We start from the raw sequence: 6,445 nt of genomic DNA, 5'->3' as shown, positions 1-6,445 counted from the left end.
TGTTTTCCTGCAGCAATCAAATAACCTGTAAACAGACAACTTCTGTATGCAACCTGTAATACAGCAGTATCTCCTGTAATTGTTGCCAATAGCGGTACTTCAGTACAGCCTGTGTGTCACCAAATGTGAGTAGAGTACATGTACATACACCCAGTATCAACAATACATGTGCAAACCCTGTCTGCACTTCCAAAATGCACTGCTACAGTGCAATGACCAGATTTCAAGTAGAAACAGTTCTCTACCAGAACTTCCAAAAAACTACCAAAAATACCCTACAGTGACGAAATGGGGTCTGCAACGCGCCCAAAATGCGAATTTGGCTGAAAAAACGTTGTCCAATATGACAATAAGACAGTATACCTGCCCTGTATCTCCACTCCCACGAAGACAACTCCTCAATCGGAGATGTGTAGCTCCCAGAGCTACTGAGGGGGTGTTGTACCTAAACCAAGAAGGGGAAAGAGATGATGGTGCTCTTACCCAGGTAGTACCGCTTCCTTCCTTGCTTGTTCTTGCCTCTTTAGCTCTCACACGAACCAGGCTTTGATACCATAAAGAGAATGTGGGGGAGAGGGAGAGCTTCAAACCCTAGCAAGCAAACGCACACACACAAGAGAGAGCAAGACACAAGAGAGAGATGGATATTTGAATTTTCTTCTATCTTTTTCTTCTTTACTCAATGAGCATAACATAAAGATAAGAGGTCACACTATATGGGTTAGTACTCAACTACTACAACATACAAGGGTCGGTCCATAATGTGAACCCAACTAAATGAGCTGGCGCTATAACTATGCTAGTCTCTAGTAATCCAAAATGGCTGTCACACAGCCTGTCATCCCACTGGCCACATATTACCCATAATCTCACCAACCATGTTAGTGGTGTAAATGCAAAAGCTATCACCCAGGCGGGTCATCAATGTCCGCTGTAGCACAAGTTAAGCTCGATATCTCAACATGGGTTACCTCATGCAACCTATGTCCCCATCCTTGACTTCGGTGCCCCTTCCAACCTCATGGGTTACCTCATGCAACCTATGTCCCCATCCTTGACTTCGGTGCCCCTTCCAACCTTAGATACCTCATTCACCACATCGTTTTGTCCCATCATCTCTCGCTCCTCAAGTTTCTTTGCCATCCTCATCTATGACTTATTCCACATTGACGGTGGACACCTAGCCCCTTGCTGCCATCTTCTCAGATCCCACTACATGGGTGACACTGAGCTCTGAGTAATATTGCACTAATGTGGGTAGCATCATGTAACCTCTCTCCCCATCCTCGACTCTCCAACTCCCCTTTTGCTCTTAGCCACATCCTTTTTTTCTACCACCTCATTTTTGGACACCTTGTTGGAGGCATCACATGATGCATCCAAACTATTTTCCTCTCCCATCAATAGTGGCCACATACATTGACACCAACCAATAGCTTAGGCATTCTGACATGCAAGGCCAAAAGCTTGGGGTGAAGTCCATCAATGGAGGAGGAAAGAAAATCTCAAACCAATTAGAGAAACTAAAGGTACATACCAAGCTAAATTAGATAACCCACGATAAACATTCAATGATGTTCAAGTCTCAGTGCGGTTAGGAATTACTATGACGGAGATGATATGAATGCCACCATCCCAATATCATCATCAGGGCCAGAGGATGTGGAGGAGGAGCATAAGAGGCTTCAGTATCACAAGTAGAGGAGCATGACACATTGCTAGCCTAGCTGCCTAAGCTACTGCCTAAGAGAAGAGCTTTGAGATTTATGAGTCTCCCATTGTGAACAATGATGCAATGGCTACCATTCAAGAGCATGAGGATTAGATAGTAGATCTTTATGAGTCTCCCATTGTGGATGATGATGCAATGGCAACCATTTGAGAGCATGAGGATCAGGTAGTAGTAGAGGTTTGCTAAGAACATATTGCAAAGACCAAAGGAGCTTTGTCATGCTCATGGCATGGTTGGTGACAATATGGCTGATATGCCATCACTAGTGGATGATAGGCTGTGTGATAGCCACTTTGGAGTACTAGAGCTATGACATATTTATAGTGTCAACTCATGTAGTCAGGTTCACACTATGGATTGGCCTTGTAAGTTATAGTAGGGGAGTACTTTTCCTTATAGTATGTACTCTTATCTCTTTATGTTAATGGTTGTAGAGAAGAGAAGATAGAAAAAAATTTAGCCATCCATCTCTCTCTCTCTCTCGTGTGTGTGTGTGTGTGTGTGCTTGCAAGGAACTCAACCTCTCCCTCTCCCCTACATTCTCTTTATAGTATCAGAGCTCTGGTGGTTTGTGTGAATGATGAAGCATCAAGTAAGAGGAAAGAACAAGGCAAGTAAGGAAGCGGCACGTGGGTAAGGGTAATTCTTTCTCTTTCCCTCTTTGATTTTAGAGAAACACCTTTGGTAGATGTGAGAGCTTCAAGTAGACAGGGAAGTCATTGTCTCAGATTGAGGCATCCTCTTGGGTGAAGGAGTAATGTTATGACATCTTCCATCTAGTGCTTGAAACAACTCCACCTTAGTGAGCGCAGCTTGGTGCATGAATTCATGTGCCACAGGCTCCAAGCCAAGCATCTGGATGTAAATATAGGACAAATGCTTACAAGGGACATATGTCAACTTTTTGCTCTCTCTTTTCTGGAATCCTTTGCATGATCACCTAGGGAACTCAGTGATTGTCACTGAATATTTCAATCCCAAGGCCTTGATCCTTCTGCGCTAACATAAAGCACATGAGACTCATTACAAACTGCCCTAAACATCTAATATTCTCCCTTTCTGAATATTGTCATGAAAGTCCTTGGTCAGTTTGTTCTTCCACTTGACAGTCTTTCCATCCCTGAATTTGGATCAAAAGGATGAAGGAACCTTCCACCCATATTGTTGGTGGTACCCTGTAAAGGAGACACACGAGGAGTAACACCCTGCAACACAAACCCATTCATCAAAGTGAGCATTTCTATCTCCTGGGGTTGAAGAGATGTACCCTCCTCCACCGGCCAAACTCCTGGAGCGGGTCGTGACGCCCCAATAACTTGATTCTCATCAACAATCCAAGAATGCTTTGGTGTATTGTTAACAAAAGCAAACAAATCCTCCCACCGTTCCACCAGGATGTTGTTGATGCCCTCAAAAACAAGGCCTACCAGCGGATTTATGTTCTCCTTTGGGAGTGGTGCTGTGACATGGAGCAGCAAAGAAGCAACCATTTCCTTGTCGAGTACAGAGGCAAAGTATAGGGGTGCTGCAATGGTAGCATATGAGGTAGCTTGGTTGCACACAAGCTACTTGGTGATTTGGGGTTGCGTAGGTTGACAGGCAAGTTGTCATCTATTGCGACAACCTTAGAAGTACACAATTGGCGAGGAACTCGATTTTTCATGCGCGGACCAAACACATAGAGGTCCACTATCACTTCATCAAAGAGAGGGTCTTAGCAGGACACATTGATCTCATGTATGTTCGCACAGAGGAGCAAGTAGTTGACATTTTCACAAAAGCTATGGGAGCAAAGAAGCTTCACAGATTCTTGACTATGGTTGGAGCCCTAGAGATGGAGTTGAGCGTGAGGAGGAGTGTTGAGATGTCAAGCTCAATACGAGCTGACACTAATGATGTGCCTAGGCGACCATTTCCACCACTTATATCACTGGCGCGTTTGGTAGGATACTGACATGATAGATCTTTGCCAGTGATTCTACAGTCGAACTATACCAACTACCAGTCCACCACTGAGTTATGATATGCCTGGGTGACCATTTCCACCACACTTATATCACTGGCATGTTTGGTAGGATGCTGACATGATAGATCTTTGCCCCCAGTGATTCTATAGTTGGGGACTATACTATCTACCAGTCCACCATTGAGTTATGGTATACTTATCTTGCCAGCTCACTCACTTAGCATGTTCACAGTATGGATCGCATGTACATAGTACTTTAGTACTTATGTTGTACTTGCCTTATCTTTTTTGGTATACCTCTTTTGTTGGAGAAGAAGAAGAACTAATTTTCAACCTCTCATCTTGTGTGTTCTCTTCTAGGGTATGTGTGAGTGTGTGTGTGCTTGCAAGAGCTCAAGCTCTCTTCCCCCCTACATCTTTTCAACAAAAGTGAATCTACTGCTCTCTAAATTTCCACCTGGTTTCATCATGTTAACCAAGTTAAGCCCACTTCCGGGCAGGGACCCATAGTTGACATTTCGAACACATGGGGTTCATGTTCAGGGCCCATTTGACCAAGAAATAGGACACTATGAATGAATGGAAACTTGCACTTTGTTTTCAAATGAAGGAAAGCCTCCAAGCCATAACCATGGCCATACTTCCCCTTCCTTGCATCTTCCAAACACAGCTAAATTCTTTTTCTGTGAATTTCATTAATAGTTATTTATATATATATATCAAAATTATACTTTCCTAAAGCAAATCTTAAAGCACAACCCCAAAAAATGTACCCTTATAGTTATCGTGTTGTAAATAGCATTAAATATACCTACATTCCTTAAAATTCTCTTTCATAACATCAGATTCACACATAACTCAATAAACATAAATTTCAGAAAATTCATGCATCTCAACTAACAACTATAAATTTCAAAAAAATACTAACAAAAAAATTAAACTTATCGACTTATTGTCTCTATTCTTTTTAACTAGGGTATCACTTTGTTTTTATGTTTGGTTCTACCCACAATTCTTCTTTCTTCTTAGTTTGGAGATCTTTCTTCTTCCTTTCTTCATTTTATTTGCTTCCTACATATCACATGCTACTCATGGAGATATTTTTTGGCAAGCTTTGATGGCACTGAAGAAGCTAGTTTCTAGGTCAGTGTTCTCTCTGCTTCCTTTTCATTTACAAGGCTCTTCATAGGATTGCATTCATCTCTTCCAGGCCCTCCTCCACAGGCAAATCGTAAATTAAAAAAAGCTACCCTGGCCTTGCCCTTCTCCTCATTCAAGCTACCATCCATGGCATCGTAAAGCTACCCTGGCCTTGCCCTTCTCCTCATTCAAGCTACCATCCATGGCATCGTAAAGCTACCCTGGCCTTGCCCTTCTCCTCATTCAAGCTACCATCCATGGCATGGAATAGAAAGAGGAGATGTTGTGCCTAATACATCTCTCACAATTATTATTTTTTAAAGGACCTGTGGACAAGTTGCACCAATGCGGCCTGCCCCCACAGGGCCTTTTTTAAAAATTTTGTGGGACATGTTTGAAGGCACAACTTCATGAAGGGAATGGCAATGGAAGCTTAAATGGTGAGAGCTTTGTGAGACATAAGGAAGAGCAGGCAATGGAGAGCTTGAAGGCCTCATGCATGTCTCACAAAACTTTAAAGAAAAGGCCCTGTGGGGCGGGTAGGCTATGCTAACGTGGTCTGCCCATAGGGCCTTTTCTTTAAAATTTTGTGAGACATGTATAAAGCAAGGCTTGGAAATTACATGCTTGAAGGCAATTGAAATCATGTACATGGATATATATTGATTTGATAGCATGTACATGAATGAGACATGGATGGCATGTACATGAATGAGGCATGGATGGCATGTACACGTATGAGGGCTGGCCATGGATGGCATGTACATGAATGAGCCTGGCTCACATGTACAAGTATGAGGCATGGCCTTGATAGCATGGAGATGATCGCCATGCCTCATACATGTCTTACAAAAAAAAAGAAGCCCTGTGGGCACCCACATGGCCTTTTTTTAAATTTTTATGTGACATGTTTGATGTAGGGCCTGGCTATGGAGAGCTCTGAAGGTAATTGATATAATGTACATTGATAAATATTGATGATGATTACATGTTAATGTATGCATGGATTTGCATGTACATGTCTAAGGCATGGCCTTGATAGCATGGAGATGGTGGCCATGCCTCAAATATGTCTCAATTTTTTTTTAAAAATCCATGTGGGCAAGTCGCGCCGGTGTGGCCCGCCCACATAGCCTAGCCTTTTTTAAAAAAAATGCGCAACTTGCCCACACAGCCTGGCCTTTTTAAAAAAAATGTGAAACTTGCCCCACACAACCTGGCCTTTAAAAAAAAAATTGTGTGACATGTATAATGCAGGGCCTGGCCATGGAGAGCTTGAAGGACTTGATGGCATACACATGATTAAGGTGGATAATTCCTCGTACATGTAGATGATGGCCTGCCTCATACATTAAGATGATGCCCTGCATGTACATGCATCATACATGGGCATGTAGATGTAGCCATGCCCTGCCTCATACATGAGGCATAATAATAATTAAAAAAGGCCTTGTGGGCAAGCCACGTCGACGTGGCTTGCTCACAGGGCTTTTTTTTTAAATTTTTGTTTAGGATTTTATTGGTGTAAGAAAAGCCTTAGTCTAAAATTATGAATATAATGATTAAAGAGCAGTTATATGGGACTCGCAAGGTTCCATCGATGTCAA

This window comes from Cibotium barometz, chromosome 4 (assembly GCF_041138505.1).
Source record: "Cibotium barometz isolate CiBa-2024 chromosome 4, ASM4113850v1, whole genome shotgun sequence".
Classification (NCBI taxonomy): Eukaryota; Viridiplantae; Streptophyta; class Polypodiopsida; order Cyatheales; family Cibotiaceae; genus Cibotium; species Cibotium barometz.
Note: the sequence above shows the minus strand (reverse complement) of the source record.